We start from the raw sequence: 16,351 nt of genomic DNA on the forward strand, positions 1-16,351 counted from the left end.
TTTTTGTACTAATAACATGAGCAGTAGCAGACTAGACATAGGGACTTTCAGCCCAAACCAGTATAAACCTTGTGTCCTTTAGTGCACCATCCGGGCCTAACGCGCAACAATTATAAATTTACTAGCCGGTGTTTGCTCGAAACACCAATAGTTGACTCGCCAGATAGGGGCCTTTGCGCGTTCCAAATTAGGCCTCAGATGGCTAACCATGCAATCAGCTAGGTCCCGGGCGCGCATGTGCGTTTCGGTGACCTGGACTTCATTGTCACGGTGGGAGGAGAGTTGGCATTGGCCCATCTCGCCATTCAATCTCTCCCCTCCATCAGCTCCAGCTATAGGAGGTTTGAGCGCCAGCCCGACGACTCCCTCGGATCCCAGCCGTCTAGGGAGGACCCACGCCACCTCACCCTCTCTCTGGAACACTCCGCGTGGAGCACCTCGATGGCATTTCTGTTCGGTCTCCGCAACACCATGGCAACCATAATCCACCTCGTGGCACGGCACATGATCCCATCCCCCACAAACAACAAGTTCATGGGGATGATCAAAAGCATCACAGAATCCCTCCATGGCCTCCTTGGCAAAGGTCCAGGGTCAGACTCTGGCTCTAACTCCGGCATGGGGAGCCATCATCCCTCCCAGGAATGCTTCATGGCGAAAACCCCCAAGGGACGCGTCGAAAGCGCCTCCAAGAAGGAGGTTACCCCACTAGGCAACGTCGGCAATGGAACCGAAGGAAGAACGGTGGCCCCGCCCCATGTAGGGGTGGAGCTGCTAAAGGCCTAAAAGCAGGAGATCAATGAAGCTGGACAATAGCTTGTTCGGGAATACGTGCTGGTCGATCGGGAGAACGAACGCCGCAGAGACGGTGGGCACGCAAGCACCATGGCCCATGATGTGAACTGAAGGATCATCGCCGATAATGAAACCCTTCCTCACTTTGCTCAGGTGAGCTAGAACATTGCCGCCGCAACGGCCTTTCTCCATGGCTTTCTAGAGGCCGCAACGCTCGAGGATCGCCGGGCCCACCGCGAAATTCGCACACTGCTTGAGCATGCGGCAGCGCAGCAGGTAGAGAGTTCATTGTCTTGGCGACACAAGCTCGACACCAGCCAACGCATGCCCTCGGCGCGTCCCGCTAGGGACGCATCAGTCCACCGGGCACCACAATGTGGCTGGTAGTGCGTTGCGACGCAGATACATCAGCGTCTCAACCACAACCGTGATGCACGTAGCACCATCGACGCCCGTAGGTGCACCTACGGTGACCCAAGGGAAGGAGCCCACCGCAGCTATCATCCTCGACGCGGCGGACGGTACGACAATGGCAAGGACCGGAGCCCGAGCCCCAGCCTACCAGGCCCTCAGGCCTTTGGTCAGCACATCCTCAACGCTACGTTCCCACCAAGGTATCGACCACCTACTAATATCCCTAAGTACTCCAGGGAGACAAACCCTAGGCTTTGGCTTGAAGACTATCGGCTTACCTGTCAATCTGGTGGTGCGGATAATGATGACTTCATTATCCACAACCTTCCATTGTTCTTGGCTGATTCGGCTTGGGTGTGGTTGGAACACCTACCATCCAACGTGATCCAGAGTTGGGCGGATCTGAAGGAGATCTTTGTGGGGAACTTCTAGGGCACATACAAGCACCCCGGGAACCCATGGGACCTCAAAAACTACCACCAAAAAGCCGATGAAACCCTCCACGAGTACATCCGGTGCTTCTCCCAGTAGTGCAACGAGCTCCCTAACATCGCCGACGCTGACATGATAGGAGCCTTCCTATCCAGGACTACCTGTGAGTCTTTGGTTCATAAGCTGGGGGCACAAGGGCCTACAAACCACCAAGGAACTCCTAGACATCACCACCAGCCATGCCTTAGGAGAAGAGGTGGTCGGAGCGATCTTCGACTGTCTTGAGGGCAAGGCAAGGTGGGATGAGGGTGCCGGCGAAGGCGCCTCCAATCGTTCCACCAAAAGGAAAGATAAGAAGCAACAGCGCGAGGACTTGCTCATGGCCACTGCTGACCGCAAGGGTGGCCGAAAGCCCATGGAGGGCACTTTGAACCACTTTGAAAAGTTACTTGAGGGGCCATGCCCAAACCATGCTTTCCCGGTCAAGCATCTGTCCAAGGATTGCGAACTCATGCATAAATTCTTGTCCAGAAGCTCCAACAAAGGGGGATAGGGGAAGGACCCACCTCCCACTATGGACGACGCCAAGGAGAAGGACGATGGCTTTCCTACGCCGGATGGCTGCCTCATGATCTTCGGAGGATCAGCGGCCTATGACTCCAATCGGCGCCAGAAGGTCACGCGCCGTGAGGTCTATACAACCGAGCCGGCCACACCTATGTTCCTCCGGTGGTTAGAGTCTGCCATAACCTTCGACCGAACTGACCATCCAGACACTGTCCCACACCCAGGGAGGTATCCACTTGTCGTCGACCCGATCGTCAGCCCAAAGCGGCTCACCAAAGTACTGATAGATGGGGGCAGCGGCCTCAACATCATGTACGCCAAGACGCTCGATGAGATGGGCGTCGACCGGGTGAACCTCCACCCAACCCGAGCGCCTTTTCATGGCATCATGCCTGGCAAATAGGCCATGCCACTAGGGTAGATCGATCTACCCATCACCTTCGAGGATCAGTTCAATTACAGGACTGAGACCGTCACCTTCAAGGTGGTGGGATTCCTCAGAACTTTCCACGCCATCCTAGGACGCCCATGTTATGCGAAGTTCATGGCCGTCCCCAACTATACATACCTCAAACTGAAGATGTTGGGTCCCCATGGGGTCATCACCATTGGCACCTATTTCTAGCGCACCTACGAGTGCGGGGTCGAGTGCTACGGTCACGCCACAGCAATCATCGCCTCCATAGAGCTTGCCACGCTCAGGGAAGAGGTCACCAAAGAAGCACCCGATGCGAAGAAATCAACCAGGTCATTCAAATCAGTAGAGGACTCTAAGGAGGTCCTCATAGATCCCAGTAGCTCTGAGGATAAAATGGTACGTGTCGCTACCAAGCTATACTCTGAATAGGAAGGCGCACTCGTCGACTTCCTCTACGACAACAAAGACATCTTTGCATGGAAACCCTAGGATATGCTAGGCATTCCGAGGGAGGTCACCGAACACACCTTGAAGATCCACCTAGGCTCTAAGCCGGTGAGGCAACGCCTGCATCGCTTTGACGAGAAGAAGCGCAGGACCATCAGTGAAGAGATAGCAAAACTATCGGCCGCCAGGTTCGTCAAGGAAGTATACCACCCAGACTGGTTAGCTAATCCCGTTCTTGTGTGAAAAAAGAGTGGGAAATGGAGGATGTGTGTTGATTATATAGGTCTCAACAAGGCATACCCATTCTTGCCGCGCATAGACCAAATAGTTGACTCTACCTTGAGGTACGAAGCCCCTTGCTTCCATGACGCGTACTCCGGGTACCATCAAATTGCGATGAAAGAGTCTGACCAGCTCGCGACGTCTTTCATCACCCCCTTCGGATTGTTCTGTTATGTCATGATGCCGTTGAGTCTGAAGAACGCTGGGGCTACATACCAGCATTGTATGCTCAAATGCTACAAAGATGTCATCGAGCGGACCGTCGAGGCCTACGTCGACGACATCATAGTTAAGTCCAGACGGGCTGACCACCTAGTTGCTGATTTTGAGCAGACCTTTGCAAAACTCCGAGCGAATGGCATCAAACTCAATCCTGAAAAATGTGTTTTTGGGGTCTCGAGGGGCATGCTGTTCGGCTTCATTGTCTCCGAGCGTGGCATCGAGGCCAACTCGGAGAAAATCTCAGCCATCACAAGGATGGGCCCAATCCAGAGCATAAAGGGGGTTCAGCAAATCACGGGATGCCTCGCCGCACTCAGTTGATTCATCTCGTGCCTCGGTGAATGAGGTCTCCCCTTTATTAACTCCTGAAGAAAGCCGACCGTTTCGAGTGGACATCTGAGGCCCAGGAGGCACTTGACATGGTCAAGTTGCTTCTGACAAAGCCCCCGATCCTAGTTCCTCCAAGTGACAGAGAATCCCTCCTGCTATACATAGCGGCCACCACGCAAGTAGTCAGCGCTGCCCTGGTAGTAGAGTGGGTGGAAGGACACACCCTTGGGGTCCAGCGTCCTGTGTACTTCATCAGCGAGGTACTATCTGACTCCAAGACCCGCTACTCCTAAATCTAGAAGCTCCTGTATGTCGTCCTCATCACCAAGAGGAAGCTACGCCACTACTTCGAGTCACACCCTGTGACAGTCGTGATGTCATTCCCGATTAGCGAGGTCGTCCATAGCTAGGATGCCACTAGAAGAACCGCAAAGTGGGCGCTCGAGCTGATGGACCAAGGCATCACGTATGCCTCCTGAACAGTGATCAAGTCCTAGGTATTGGCCGACTTCATGGAATGCCATCGGCAGTCGTCGATCAAGAGTACTGGACAATGTACTTTGATAGATCACTAATGAAGAAGGGCGCTGGTGTGGGGTTGGTCTTCATATCACCCCTCAGGGTCCGCATGAGGTACATGGTTTGTCTCCATTTTCCCTCATCAAATAATGTGGCCAAATATGAAGCACTCATCAACGGTCTACGCATCGCCATCGAGTTGGGCATCCGACGCCTCAACATTTAGGGTGACTCTCAGCTAGTCATTAACCAAGTCATGAAGGAGTCAAGCTACCATGATGCCAAGATGGCTGCATACTGCCAGGAGGTCCAACGGCTGGAGGACAAGTTCAACGGCCTCGAACTCAATCACATCCCAAGGCGCCTCAATGAGGCGACCGACGCGCTCGCGAAGGCGGCGTCTGGTCGAGAACTGGTACCAATGGGCGTCTTCGCCAGTGACCAACACAAACCCTTAGTACGCTATGAGGGGTCAGAATGGGCCGACCATGGCCCATCTGATCTAGCCTCAGGGGCTGACCAACTGATGGCTCTGCCCGGTCCCGATGTCATGGCTTGAAGAGGATCCAGCGATAGAGCTTGACCCTCTAGATGTCTGGAGAACACTCTACCTCGACTACCTCCTCCACGACATGCTGCCGATGGACAAGATGGAGGCTCGACAGCTCGCACGTCGCGCCAAATCCTTTGGTCTTATAGAGGGTGAACTCTACAAATGGAGCCACACCAGGATCCTGCAACTCTGTATCCCCATCGAACAGGGGAGACTTCTACTGAGCGACATCCATAGTGGGGTCTACGGTCACCATGCTGCATCGAGAACCTTGGTTGGGAACATGTTCCAATAGGGCTTCTACTGGCCCACTGCAGTAGCCGACGCCGAGCAAATTGTACGCACCTACGAAGGGTGTCAGTACTATGCTTGGTAGACTCACCTCTTGGCCCAGGCACTCCAGATGATCCCCATCCCGTGGCCCTTCATGGTCTAGGGGCTTGACCTGGTTGGGCCTCTCAAAAAGGTGTCCGGGGGCTTCACCCACTTGCTTGTCACCATAGATAAGTTCACAAAATGGATCGAAGCTCGACCGATCTCCGTGATCAAGTCCGAGCAAACTATGATGTTCTTCCTTGACATCATCCACCGCTTTGGATTACCGAACTCCATCATCACATACACCGGCACACAGTTCACCGATAAGAAGTTCATTCGATTCTGCGATGAACAACACATCTAGGTCGATTAGGCTGCCGTTGCGCACCCCCAAACGAACGGGCAGGTTGAGCGCACAAATGGCATGCTCGTACAGGGCCTCAAGCCTAGGATCTTTGACCAGTTAAACAAATTTGGCGCACACTAGGTCACTAAGCTCCCTGTGGTGCTCTAGAGTCTGAGGACAACTCCCAGCTGGGCCACTAGCTACACGCCTTTCTTCATGGTCTACGGTTCCGAGGCCGTCCTCCCGACAGACCTCGACTATGGAGCGCCAAGAATTAGAGCGTACGATGAACAGGGAGCCGAGACATCCCACGAAGTCACCATGGACTATCTAGACGAAGCTCGTGACATCGCCCTCCTTCATTTGGCCAAGTGCTAGCAGGTGCTGCGTCGGTACCACAGCCGACGGGTGCAGGACTGAGCCTTCAACATCAGGGACCTAGTTCTTTGCCTCGTACAAAGCAACAAGGACCGCCACAAGCTCTCCACACCCTAGGAGGGGCCATACGTCATCGTAGAAGTACTTCGGCCAAGCGCCTACAAGTTGAAAACCATCGACGACAAGGTCTTCACCAAAGCCTAGAACATTGAGAAGCTATGCCATTTTTACCCTTAATAAACACATACTTTTCCTTATCAGTTTTTGCCTTCAGAAATCCCTGATCTTTAGTGAACATCCGACCCCTGCAAATTGCGAGGGGTTGGACCTCACTTGGGGGCTGATATAGGTGATATAAGTACGTTTATCTTGCAAACACTTCCTGTGTTACCTTTGTAAACATTCTCTAAGTTTTCTGTTCTTCTCATAAACAAGTCATAAGGGCTAGGATTTCAGGAACCAATCCTGAGTACAACTGGTAGGACTACGGGAAGCCCACGCCCTAGTGGCTATGGCCTCCTTGCTCACCAACGTGATCAGAATTGACTAACCCACACTCTGAGTTTTTTGCGACCTTAACTATGGGAAGGGTCGGAAGGCACTAAAACCTCTTTTGCTAAAAGAGGAGAAGAGTTGAAAAATTGTTTGCCATAACAAAACTTAAGAACTTGTTCATTTCTTGCACAAAACCATCACTTACAAAGTGATTTCATCACAAAAAGGGTTGAGGTATTCATAAGTACAAAAAACTGTTCACACGAGGGCTTCCCCACGACTCATTCGATTACAATTTTTTGCCCAGCCCTACTGTGAGCACTACTACGGTTGCCGCGCTACGCTGTCCATCGATGACGTCCTACCGCTCCATGGGATCCTCAAAGGCGTGGTCATCTGCAATGTCGAGCACCACGCCGGTGACTGTGGTGCCCTCATCGGGGCATCCAGGGACTACGCCATCGTGATCAGCCGTGACCCTAACAATGACGCCTCCGCCAGGGCATCCAGGGACTACACCATCGTCATCAGCCACAACCCTGACAATGGCGCCTCTGCCAGGGTGTCTAGGGACTACGCCATCATCATCAGTCGCAACCCTAACAACGGTGTCTGGGTGGGGAGCGCCTCCCACCAAAGGAAGGCCGCAATGAACGATGGCAAAGCCAATGACACTCAGCACCCTCTAGTGCCCCCCTCCTTTGGCAGTAGTGGCCCCTTCTTAGCAAAGGCTGCCCGCACCATCTCATCTACGTTGGATGACCTCTAGCTCGACATCACACTCTAGATTCACAAATGGATCTATGAGTTCTCCTCTCCCTCGCATTACCCCCTCTCACTTAGGAACCGCTGCGACACACGAACGCATTCAGTGGAAAGGAAGGAGAAGAGGTAGCGGCTCAGAGGCTAGCAAGGGAATAGGACGAGAACCCCTCTCCCCCTCCCTATTTAAAGAAGGGGCGCAATAGCTTGAGGAAAGGCAAAAGGTTGGATCGAAAAACTCTCTGCCTTCCCCTATTCAATGCAGATGCGAAATCAATGCTGACGGGAATCCGAAGGGACATGGCAGAACCAACAGGACATGCTCTGGTTGACGAGATGTCACCTAGTCAAATAGGACACTACCAGGGTGGGGCCCACCACTAATGTGCACCGGGCATGAGAACCAGGGCACACCCGTATGCAGGTGACTCTTCGCTTCCCCAGGTAGGACCGTGGAATGACCCGACGACAGTACCCCCATTCAGGGTGGCCCAACAAACCTCCTGGGTCGATCGGATGACCCAGGCAAAACGACGAACGAACGGCCACTGAAAGATAAGCACCTCTGTGTTCTTACTTTGCATGTTGATTTCATTACCGAGTTTCTGACCCCGGCAACGGTAGGGGCACGGACACCACTCGAGGGCTACCGAGAGTGTCTACCTGTTTAGACATCCACTTTGCCTGACCCCTCCTTACATCTAAAACCAAAAGCACGGTGTGTGGGTGTAAAACTTTGAATACAACTGGACGAACCACCAGACCCTACGCCCCAATGGCTATGGTGTTTTTGTTCACCAGCATAATCGAATTCATTATTCCCCGCATCGCAAGCTTTAGCTCCTGCCTTCTCAAGAAGGGTTCGGAGGGGTCCTCCTGCAGAATCTCCTTCAAGGAGAAACTGTCAGGTCGCTTAAACCAATCGAACGGCTCGGGTCACGCCAAGAGACAAAAATGAAAAATGGCAATGCTTATGTAGGTTACACTGACCTCATCGTAAATGTCAGACCCTAACCCTGCACGGACATGTCTGGTAAGACCTTCCCATTGCTCATGCCACCAAGGTAATGTTACCGACCCCTGCTTTTTGTTTCAATTAAGTCATACATTAAAAACCATACATCCAAACATTGCATATGCAAATCGCTGCATCTCAACGCTTTGTGTCGCGTCACGAAGGGGTAGCCGCCTCATTCAAAATGAGTAGTGACTGACTGAGGTTCAAAGGCTAGCTTGCAAAGGGCTCAAGGTTGCCTCACGTCAAATAGAGCTTGGGGAGAACAACCAAGACGAGCCCCAGTGGCCTTGCCCGACCCCCGCTCAGAAGTGGACAGGGACATCTCGACCTTTCTCATTCGATTCTAACCTTGAGCCAAACCCACAGAATCTCCATCGAGGAGAGGCCAATGGGCCACCTGAGCCTACCAAATGGCTCGAGCATCTACCGGGAGGCAGGTTAAGAAGTAGTGGAATGCCACATAAGGGCTATGCCAACCCCGTCAGCGAATGATGGACCCGGATTCCACATGAACATACCCGTTAGCGAGCTCATTGAGCATGACACTCGAGCCATCGAGGCAAGTGTCATCAACTCAGCCCCTTCGGTTGTAGAAACTGAGGACAGGGTGATGCGTGAAACACGACCGACCCCTATCGGTCCCCAAGGGGCTTGGGAGCTCGAGCCGCTCAATCCGAGATCGAGAGATCGAGGTTCAAAGGCTGACCCGCAAAGGGTCTAAGGCCACCTCACGTCCAAAAGAGCTAGGGGAGAAAACACGGATGAGCCTCCATGGCCTTTAACGAGCTCATTAGGCACGTTGCTCGAGCCGCCGAGGCAAGCAACATCGCCTCGACCCCTCCCATTATGAAAAAACACGGATGGGCAACAGTCACAAAACGAGCTGGCCCTTGATCGAATCCCCACCACGCGCAGGGGCTCAGGGAAGGCCAGACCAGCAACAAGACCAAACGCACGGTCATGCAGCGATCACCAAAATCCTAAGTAAGGGGTATGTGCGAATGCAAGACTAAGTTCACTACCCTCACTCCGGTCTCCAGTAACATCCAGCCCCAGCGAACGCAAAGGGTCGGATGTCACTCAAGGGCTGACAAAGGTATGAGCACCTCCTTTCTTTTTTCGAAACAGTCATTACATCAGACATTTTCCTCGCATCAAGACTGGCAGCAAGGTCTAGGGGAATAGATAGGTAAGACTACAAAAAGCCCATGGCCAGACGTCTATGACAATTTTGTTCACCAGCATAATTAAAATTTCCCCTAAAGACCTCAAGCCCTACAGTCTTAATGAGCGGAAGGGTCGGATCGCATAAGTCTTTTTCATGGCAAAAAAAGGAAGAAGGTAGGATCAAACGAACGAAACAAAATTACAAAACAGAGTCATGAACCTGTTTCTAAACACAAAAGTACCAACACTTGTCAACATATTATAGATAAAAATTTATCAAGCTTATTTGACTAACTACTTCCTCGAAGGGAGAACCATGCCTTTCAGCCTGTTCGCCAGGTCCCACGCAAGGGGAGTCACCGGCTTCTCAATCTTGTCTAGCTCGGAGTCCTCATAGCTAGGCGTGAAGCTGAGGCTCATTACCTCCAAGTTGATCACCTGATCATATTGAGACCGGGCAACAGTGAAGGCTTGGGTGATCCTGGCCTGAAAGGCGTCCTCCTCAAGCTGGCCCACCCACGTTGTGATACCAGCGGCACGAGTCGAAAGGGAGCTAGTCCCCTCCTCTTGCGCCACCTATAGGTCATCGCAGACCACCACGATGGCGGCACATAGAAGATCATGCTGATTGCTTTTGGCCTGAAGGATCCCCCGCACCTTGGTGAGTTTCGTGCCCAGACTGGCAGAAACTTCCTCAGCCTCCAGCCTTTGGGCCACCGCATCTCCAAGATCTGCCTGGAGGCCCACGGACTCCCGATGTGCCTCACCGCGCTCTCGGATGGCCCAATCACGCTCTTCAAGGGCCATGCCGTGCTCTAAGTGAAGTCTTTCTTTGATCCAGCACAGCTCGTCCTGCTCCCCATGTAGCTAGGAGATCACCTCGACATCCTAGTTCGCCCTCTACTATAGGGCCATAGACCTTTCCTCGGCCTTCCGCCTGAGATCTCACTCCATCTCCAGCTCAGCCAGGACCTCAATGGCCCGCTGACTGGCCTCGGCGTCCTTCTGGAGCAGCTCGTCCCGCTCCTTTCAGATCCTAGCGGCCACCTCCTCGTTCAGCTTCACCCTCGCCGATAGGTCCTCGAACATCCCATGGATCACCTCTATGTCCCAACACGCCTCGGTTTCCCACTGCTGGGTGGCGATGAGCTGGGCATTCAAATCTCCACACAGCCGAGCCTCCTCGGTGAGGCGGTCCTGCTCCACCTTCTGCTCATGGAGGAACTAGGATTTCTCCTGGCTACAAGCAATGAGGGACTGAAAAGAAGACCAATGTCAAAAAATACAAAAATACATGATGACAAGAGCAAGGTGAGACGAAAGATCAAGCGGATACCCAGCCATTGGGAACAATAATGTCGCGCAGGACGACCCGGGCCTGATCTAGGACACCCATCATCCTTGAGATCCCTTCGTCAAGGCTCCCCGCTCTATGCTCTCGGCAGCATTGTTGAGCGAGAAGAGAGTTGATGTTGAGTCTTGGGGATCCATCCAGAGGAGCGGCAGATCACCCCGCGTGGGTGAGCAGCTGCCCCCGGCACCAGGTCCGAGGGCAACCCCCCGCTGGTCCTCTCCACCACCGCCACGATGCCCGTGGTCCCTCCGGCCATGTGCTCCTCCATCCGGCCCACCTCGAGCACCGTAGCCTGGGCCACCGGTGTCGTGGACTGCGTCGCCCCCTCGGACGCCACCGTGGCAACATCCTGCTGCATCACATTTGTCGTGGTTGTGGTCACCTCCGCCTAGGCCTCCGGTGGCACCAACTATGCTACTCCCTCGAATGCCACCACGTATGTGCCCGGCTCGTCAGGGTTGGGGACCCTTCGGCCATGTCCTTCTCCGTTTGGCCCATGTCGGGCACCGTCGCTTGGGCCACCAGAGGCACAGATTGTGCCGCCCCCTTGGACACCACCGTGGCTGCGTCCGACTGCCCCTGGCTTGGCCCGGTCGTGACCACCTCCACCAGCGACACTGAACCCTTAGTCGGTGGTGCCGCGCCCACCATGGAAGATGCCGCCTGCTCAGCAACCATCGAGGGTGCGGGCGCCACCACAGGCGCCACCACGGGCGCCGTCGGATCGGCCAATGAGGCCCCAATATCAATGCCGCTCCTGCCCAAAATAGGGGCAACGTCGAGCAGCGGCATCCCTCCTACCAGAAGGATAATGCTCTTCTTGGGCGCCATCCCTAGAGAGCGTCCCCATCGTAAGAGTCTGCAGGAGGGAAAAAGGCATAAGGTCAAAACAAAAAAATAAAAGGGGAGGGGGGAACAGGGGAATCAGTGGCCTACTCTGGTACCTTAGGGCGGTGGGAATGTTTTGGGGACGAACCCCCAGACCCCTACTCTGGCTCGTCTGGGTGGGACCGCTTTGAGCCTACCCCCTACTCCCGGGCAGGGGGGCTTGTCTCCCTTATCTCTGAGGGTGTGGCAATAGAGCTGCCCCTCCGACGATACCTTGGCATGGCAACAGATTTGCCCGCCCTCATCAGCTCGTGGGGCACGCTAGCAGAGCCACCCCCTCCATTAGCACCTCGGCGACAGCGGTGGATCCACCTCCCCCCATCCATTGATCCTCCGCTGGCACCCTAGGTCAGGCGCCAGATTCTCCAGCTCCCACTGGCCCCGAGGATGGGCCAAAGGGTCGGCCCACCTCCACTAGCCTCATGGACTCGCTCCCCTCTGTGTGGAACGGGAAGGGTCCCTGCATGGACGATTGGGTGCCTATCAGCAAATCCTTGCCCTCCAGGACATCCCAATCCATGTCGGCTGCTACCTCGTCAAACTCCTCATCGTCATCGTCATCACTACCTATCTCCTCTCCTCGATCACGAGCTTGCTGCATCTGAAGCAATTTCTTCTTCCTGAGCTCCCTTGTCTTTTTGTCCCACTCGGTCGTGATACGGTTCGCTTTTGCCAGGGTTCGATCCTTCGACAATAGAGCTAGGCTTTCCTTGAAGAATAGTGGCCTTGGCTGGTCCCACCATCCCAAGGTCAGCATCAAGGGGTCAGAAATTCAAGGAAAAAGGAGTACGGAGAAAGAAAACTTACGAAGTCAATAAACCCCGGTTCTGGCCGCATTGGGGGATGCCCCGGCACTGGAAACACAAAATCAAGGACGATGCCAGCGGTGTCCTTCGAAGACTCCATCGCCTCCTTGATGCGCTGCACCACTTCGGAGGGAGGGAACGCCTCGTCGATAAGCACCGTCCCTTCAAACGACGCTCTAGGCGCCATCTAGTGTAGGGGAAGCACGCACGCCATTAGCGGTGCCACCCTCCTCGCATGGTAGGCACCAATGATCCCGATCCCTTTATGCCCCTATCCTTCAAAAATTGGAGGGCAACGAGAAGGTCGGTGATGTTCTTCTTCTCCTTGATCAGGACGCCCCATCTCCATGACCCCAGGGCCTCCTTGATGACGCACCTGGAGAAGACTGGCAAGGGGTGGCGGCGTCTTCCTTGACATAGAACCATTGCAAATGCCACCCCTTGTTTGAGGTCGATAGACGCATCAATGGGTACGCATCTACCCAGTTGTTGCGGAAGTGAATACCGATGCACCCCACCGGCGGGTGCAGCTCTTGCTTCCCAACCCGCCTCTTCAAAAGATTAACGGCAAAGATATGCCACCACAGGTCGAAGTGGGGATCAATCCCCAAGAACCCCTCGCACAGGACGATGAATGATGCAATGTGTTGGATCCCATTGGGGGTAAGGTGTTGCAGCTCCACCTGATAGTAGTCCAATAGCCCCTGAAGGAACTTATGAGCAGGTATGGCGAATCCCCGCTCATGGAAGTGAGCGAAGGACACGACATACCCATCGGGCGGCAACGGCTCATCCTCATCACCAGATAGCCGTCACTCCTCGGTGTTGGTCAGCGGGCAAAGGAGGCCACAATGAACGAGGCCCTCCAGGCGCTGAGGGATGATGTTGGATGTGCACCATGGCTCCATTGAAATGGTTGGGAGGGGGGTGGATGCGAGCTCAATGGCGGTGGTGATGTAGACGTGAGCTTGACGGCGGTAGCGATGCGAGTGTGGGAGGCTCTGGCGATTGGCGGTGGAGGTTGGCGATGCGAAGGCAAAAAGGCAAAGTACGGAACCCTGGGGGCAAACCCCGTGGTTTTATAGGGGCGACGGATGCGAGAAGGGCAATCATCCGCCTTGATCTCTAAGCCTGCCACGATACACCGCCGCGTTACGACACGGGATACACACCCGCGATCCCTATCCTTTCCCACCAAAATCACGCCGGATGGTTCACCCTCCCGAGCGGATCGGACTCTTTTCCCACGGAGGGGATACGGGCCAGAAAATGTCTTATCCGGTCCGTGTGGCCCCCAAAAGCCCAAGGGACGGCCCGATAGTCTCGATGGCCATCCCGACGAGGGACAGGCCCGCGAGCAACTAAGACGCTGGTACGCAAGCATTAGTAGGGCCTCGATCTACGGTCGAGCCCCCGCCAGGCTGACCCCGAACGTGATCCTCGCGAACGGGATACTAGGGTTCTCTTAACAGCTATCTAGTTGACAAAAACCGAGTCTCAAAGCCTTACCCGCGAAGGGTTCGAAACACCCCTAGGTGATTCTGCCCGAATCGCCTCTAGCGAACCGAAACACCGCCTAGGCGATTCTGCCCGAATCACCCGGGGGCTACTGCCGGGGACCCAATACTGGGGTGCCTAACGTGGTGGAACTAATGACCATCGAACGTCGATGCTTCCAATCAAGATGAGAACGCTATTATGCTTCTTGCCCGAACGACGAAAGATTGGTTCTACCTCGCCCGACGTCCAAGGGCGGGCTGCGCCTCGCCCGACGGCTAAGGGCTCCGCCTCGCCCGACCCCCAAGGGCTGGCTCCACCTCGCCCAACGGCCAAGGGCTGGCTTCGCCTCGCCCGACGACCAAGGGTGGGCTCCGCCTCGCCCAGCGTCCGAGGGCTCCGCCTCGCCTGACCCCTGAGGGCTGGCTCCGCCTCACCCAACGGCTGGGGACAGGCTTCGCCTTGCCCGACGGCCGAGGGCAGACTCCACCTCACCGAGCGATTACACCCTACTCCTTCATAATGATGAGCACAGGGTATGACGGGACATTCGAGTCAAACGCAGCACCAATGACCATGCCCTATACCGCTGCAGAAAAGCACCTTCAGGGTACGACGGGACGACGCTTTAGCCCATTCTAGGCATTGCAGAGTCCAAATAGTGTTGTAGGCGCCGCCTTCAACCCTCGGGCATGGAACCTGACATAAACATACGACAACCACTATGGTCCAAGAAGAGACTCGCGCCCTCTACAGTGACAAACATACAGTCACCGCGTCGTCTGCTCCCCACGGGGCTACAGGTCAACACCCTTGTCCGACACACCGCCCGGAGAGGCGGGACGGGATGTGACCACTTGCTGATCAGGTAAGGGCGTGGCGTTGTCAACACACAGGCGTCCGGCGAACGTGTCAACCCCTAACACCGTCTGCCCGTGTCAGCAAGGCTGGCTCAGCGGAAAAGGAGGATCCAACACCTTCGGAAGGGCTCCTTGGCCTCTGGTTTTTCTCCTTTCTCCAACATGTAACCCCCTGCTCCACCTTGGTCTATAAAAGGGAGGGCAGGGTACCCCGCTGAGGGGACGGATCAACTCACAGAGAGATCGATCGACACAATTCAACAACACATATCTCATACAGCTGAGCAGCGACTAAGCTCTCGGCGACCTTTCGATCATTCCATCAGAGACTTGGGACCCGTTCCTCTCTCGACCGTTTGTACCCCCTACTACGAACCTTTTTCGGTACTGATAACACGAGCAGCAGCAGACTGGACGAAGGGACATTTAGCCCGAACCAGTATAAACCTTGTGTCCTTTAGTGCACCATCCGGGTCTAACGCGCAATAATTATAAATTTACTAGCCGGTGTTTGCTCGAAACACCGACACTTGGACTCTAATCTTTCCTTTTTGTAGAGTCGAACACGTTTCGTCTTGTCGCTGAACGTAGCCTTCGTCGTTATCTGCTGGCGCTATCTGAAAAAAGCCGATTCCAGTTTTTGCATCCGAATCAGCTAGTTCCGATCTGCAAGCAATTGATTCCTTGATGACATGATCTTGGGAGCTTTCGAGTCCCTGTAACTCTTCTTCTAAATTTTGGTGTAAACCATTAGGGGAACAAAAAAAAAACATGCCATTGCTTTTTCATCCAGGTTCAGGATATTTGGGAATTGGGAGTTTTTTGCTGATGAGTTCTGTTGCTGTGCAGAGGAGCTATTAAGATCAAGGGGAGCATAAGCGCCGCGCAAAAGTTCACCCCTGACATATTCCCCTAGCCACCGAAGCTGTAGGAGGTCATATTGTATTATTTGGTCATGTTTGGATAATAAGGTTTGTAGGCTTCAACCGCTGTGTACCTGATAGGATGCGTGGTATTGAACAACACACGATCATCTGATCTTTATCAGTGGAATTTGGATAATGCCTTGGTTAATCTATCACTTAAACAGTACTACACAATTTTAAACTATTCTGTATATGTGCTGTTTTTTTTTTCTCTCTGCATTATTCTTCTTTAGCTGATTTATTTCTTTTTTTTTCTCCGCTCCTGAAGTGCCAACAGCACACGACGACGAGGGGGCCGAAGTCGGCTGCAACGCGTGAAGCCATGGAGGTCCGCAGCTTGGGTCCAAGGAGGGCGATCTTCTCTGCGTGGATCCGTGGAGGGCGGTCTCCTCTGCCTGGATCCACGTCAGAGGCGTCCAGCGAGCGCTGCCTGCCCCCGCCTCTATGGAAAAAGGAGACGTACCGAGTGCAGAGAGCTCCCGCTCTGTGCAGGGTCTGGGGAGGTGTCAGTGGCAAGCCTTACCCTTGCCTGTGCAATGTGAGGAGACCGCGACTCG

General features: G+C 54.2%; 1 pseudogene; it reads left to right on the plus strand.

Annotated features, from left to right (window-relative positions):
• The window catches only part of LOC136507851 (sterol carrier protein 2-like), a 28,892-nt pseudogene extending 13,108 nt beyond the window's left edge, over positions 1-15,784 (plus strand).
• Positions 15,785-16,351: the final 567 nt, after the last annotated feature.

The sequence above is a fragment of the Miscanthus floridulus genome, chromosome 15, assembly GCF_019320115.1.
Source record: "Miscanthus floridulus cultivar M001 chromosome 15, ASM1932011v1, whole genome shotgun sequence".
NCBI lineage: Eukaryota > Viridiplantae > Streptophyta > Magnoliopsida > Poales > Poaceae > Miscanthus > Miscanthus floridulus.